The sequence below is a fragment of the Chenopodium album genome, chromosome 4 (genome assembly GCF_948465745.1).
Source record: "Chenopodium album chromosome 4, dcCheAlbu1.1, whole genome shotgun sequence".
NCBI lineage: Eukaryota > Viridiplantae > Streptophyta > Magnoliopsida > Caryophyllales > Amaranthaceae > Chenopodium > Chenopodium album.
Window position 1 is genome coordinate 45972057 of NC_137837.1, and position 4311 is coordinate 45976367.

Below are 4311 nucleotides of genomic sequence, written 5' to 3' on the forward strand. Positions count from 1 at the left end.
AAGACCCGAATCTTCACATTGCCGATTATTGTCAATATTGCAACACCATCAGGCAAGCCGGGGTCACTGAAGACCAAATCAGGGAGATTCTCTTTCCCTTCTCTCTAACTGGAAAAGCTAAATTGTGGTTTAATGGCTTAAATAGAACTACACTTGGTATAACTGACTGGGAAACTCTTGTTTTGAATTTCTATAACAAGTATTATCCTGCAGAGAGAACAGCAGTACTACGGAGTGCGATTCAGAACTTTGCCCAAGAAGCCGATGAGTCTTTATATGAGGGTTGGGAGAGGTTCAAGGACTTACAAAGGGAATGCCCTCACCATAATTTAGCATAATGGCAGTTAATCCAAGCCTTTTATAACGGCATTGGAAATTCCTCTAGAATAATTTTAGACTCTGCAGCTAGTGGGAGATTTATGAATCTTAATGTTGATGATGCAGGTCAGGTTATTGAAGATATGGCGATACACAATTCCCAATATGGGAATCACAGAGGATTTTCTAACAAGGGGAAGCATAGTGACGACTCTGTATCCTTTTTGCAAGCTCAATTAACCTCTATTTGCCAAAAATTAGATAATCTGAGCACTGCTAATGTAGCCAATGTTTCTGCGATTAATAATAATTCTAATGAGGCTTTCTGTGAAAATTGTGGTATTGTAGGTCATTGGGAGCAGGATTGCAGGAGTTCCGTGGAGCAATTTAATGCCTTCCAAGCTTATAGGCAGAATAACCCATACTCCAACACTTACAATCCTGGGTATCGGAATCATCCATACCTTTCCTACCGGAGCACTAATGTTCAAAATCCACCACCACAAGAACCACAGGCGCCACAGCAACAACAACAGAAATATTATCATCCCAATGCAAGCCAGAAGAACCAACCACAACAACCCTCCTCATCTTCCGACCCCTCTCTGGCGTAAATTAGAGCAATGTTGGTCAATATGCAAAAGCACATGGAGAGCAGAGATGCGACAATTGATCAAATTTTAGCGCATAATAAAATTGTAGATAATCAAATTGCGCAACTCCACGCTACTCTACAAGCCCGCCAACAGGGAGCCTTGCCAGCACAACCTACTAGGCCTACGGATCAAGCATTTGCAATTACTCTAAGGAGTGGTTGAAATTATGAAGGGCCCTCTATGCCCAGAGTCAATCAACCTGTTTTACCAAATAATGCTAATCTTGATTCCATTAAACCAAACAATGTAGTTGATAGCCCTGCAGGGCTAAAGGATAATACTAACATATCTAACTCTACATTGCAGGGTACAACTCCAGAGAAGGTGGCTACTCCAGACAAGAATAAGAATGCTCCAAAGCCAATCATCAAACTTCCTTTCCCCAATCGTCAATTGAAGACAAACTTGGATAAGCAGTTTGGTAAGTTCCTGGAGGTGGTAAAAGATTTGAAGGTAACAGTTCCCTTTACTGAATTGATCACACAAATCCCCTCATATGCAAAATTTACGAAAGAAATTTTGACGAGAAAAAGGTCTTTTAGAGAGGTAGAGACAGTAGCTTTCACTGTAGAGTGTAGTGTCGTACTTCAAAATAAGTCTCCACCAAAATTAAAAGATCCGGGTAGTTTTTCTATCCCTTGTCATATTGGCAATCTCTTAATTGATAATGCATTATGTGATTTGGGTGCTAGTGTTAGTGTAGGCGTCGCTCGAAGTGCGCCTACGTTAAAAGCATGTGGTGAATATGCTTGGCACTCATAGGAAGTGGGAATTGACACAATACGATTAGGGACAAATAAAGTAGGGAGCCGCCAACAAGTTTTTAAGGAACTTGTAAACTGTTCACGGATCATAAAAAGGCAACCACCATAAGGGACAACGAAGGCAACAACAATTGACCCGTGAAGGTTACACCCCATTCATAATCCATGAGATTACTAACTCCATATGGTTCGGAACCACGAAAGGAGGATCGGGGATGATGGTACGAAGTGAGTCACGGAGTCACATTCGCCCGTATTGGCTTCTACTCGATTCTTATATTGAAAAGCATTCCTGTGATCTCAAAGGCATACAAACAATAATTCAATTCGCTCCAAACTATTATTTAACTAAATTGGTTGAATATTAATGCACACATAATTCTAAAATATTGTGATCACTTCAATTAATAATAAGATTAAAAAGGATCCTAAACCGGTTGTCAAAATTATCTTATTACGCGTGATTTTCAATTACATATTCCCTTTAAACATGCAACATGGTGATCAATAGAATAACATTAATATTAAAACCAAATTAATCACAATTCCAACAACATAAAATCGTTAGAAAAATAATAAAAATAAAAGGAGCATGATCCTTACTTTGATTCTGTTTGTTTGCAACTTCAAAATAATAAACGAGTTAGTAACTTCAAGGAAATAAATAAACAATAATTAAATTAAATTAAATTAAATAAAGTTGATTTTGGGGCCAAACCCTCAAACAGTTCTACCTTTCACGCCTTGGCTTAAGGACAGAACCTCGAGTAAAATATGGACTCCTTTGAGTGCTTGAAGAAGGAATTTTGAAGTGAAAAGGGTAGGCTAGTGTTTAGGCTAAAGCATAGAAGAGAGAAAATAAAACCAGAGAATTACTCGGTGCCCCGTTCATCAGAAATGAGGGGGTATTTATAGGGAAAATGTGCTGAGGGAGCACACGGAACCCTAAAATGATAAAAACCCTAAAAAAGTATCTCGTGACACGGTCAACCTGTATCGTGACACGGGAAGCTCCACCGTCAGACGACACTCTTTCACATGACATGGTACACTTTTGGCGTGACGCGGGAAATTTTCAGAAAACGGGATAGAAAACGCGTCAAGGGTTTACGCGGAAAAGACACGGAATGTCCCGTGTCACGGAAGACCTCCCGTGTCACGGGAAATCCCACTGTCGGACGGGAAGGATTCCCGTGACACGGTAGGTACCTGCCGTGGCGCAGGAAATTCCTGCCCGTTTTTTCCATCTAAATACATTTTTAAACCCTAATTTCCTTCGGCATTTCAAGTGTCGATTGATAATTTCGGGCCTTTTCTGACTTTTAATTATTCGGGCTAAAATAAGAAAATAATTAAATAAAAATAAAATAAAAGGTTTGGGCCAAAAATAAATAATAAAACAATAAAATAAAAAAGGTTTGGGCTTAAAATTAATTAATAAGTTTGGGCTGAAATTAAAACTATGCTTTTACCAGACATCAAGACTAATCCATGGACTGTTCAAAAATATGAATTTAATAAAATACGATTTTTTAAGCACTCTCGGGATTAAATACTAAACCCGACCAATAGTGGCGGTGAAAGGTTGTTCATAATCGGGTTTTGTTTTGGGGAGACATTTTTAGGTGTCTACAGAAGCCCCCACTTTGACTGAGTTTGTAGAAACGTCAGTTTCGAAAACGATAGTCAAAGTAGCCGATAGGGACGGAGAATGATTTAAGACGTTCTGCGATCCTAAATCATTCTGTATACGCCGATATCTGCAGAAAAATGTTAATTCCACAGATAAAAGAGTAAAGGGATAGAATGCTTATCTAACACCAGTGTATTGGTGGCAAATGAGCTTGGTAGCTTCCTATGCTTGAAGGAATCCACCGGATGACGTCTTGTTGAAACGCTTTCCATGCCTGAGGAAAGCCGACTGAGGAGTTTGGTAGTTTTCTAAGCCTGAAGAAACCTACCGGATAATACTTTCCATGCTTGAGGAAAGTCGACGTATGAATTTAGTGTCATTCTATGCTTGAAAAAATCCACCGATGATGCTTTCCATGCTTGAGGAAAGCCGACTTGGCGGTTTTCTATACTTGAAGAAAAATCCACCGATAACGCTTTCAAAGCTTGAGGAAAGCCGACTTGGCAGTTTTCTATACTTGAAGAAAATCCACCGATAACGCTTTCCAAGCCTGAGGAAAGCCGACTGATGAATATGGTGTCATTCTATGCTTGAAGAATTCCACCGATAATGCCTTCCATGCTTGAGGAAAGCCGATTTGGCGGTTTTCTATACTTGAAGAAAAAATCCACCGGATAATACTTTTCATGCTGGAGGAAAGTCGAAAGATGATGAGATTGCAAGTCTCTGTGTATCGAGAACCTTGCGTCATGAAATGATGGTGGTTCGCTTGTCCCCGGACGTGGGCTGTAGATGGTCCGCTTGTCCCCGGACGTGGGCTGTAGTTGGTTTGCTTGTCCGCTAACGTGGGTTGTAAATGGTCCGCTTGTCCCCGTACGTGGGCTGTAGATAAGACTTGCAAAATAAAATTTGCCTGGGGACTCGTATATACTGTGATTGA

At 40.1% G+C, this 4311-nt stretch overlaps 1 non-coding gene across 1 annotated transcript; it reads right to left on the minus strand.

Moving 5' to 3' along the window:
- Nucleotides 1-224: 224 nt before the first annotated feature.
- LOC145629737 (small nucleolar RNA R71) lies at nt 225-331 on the minus strand. The gene has a single exon (XR_014111886.1). It is a non-coding gene; the product is annotated as a small nucleolar RNA R71 (small nucleolar RNA).
- Between the last annotated feature and the right edge of the window lie 3980 nt (nt 332-4311).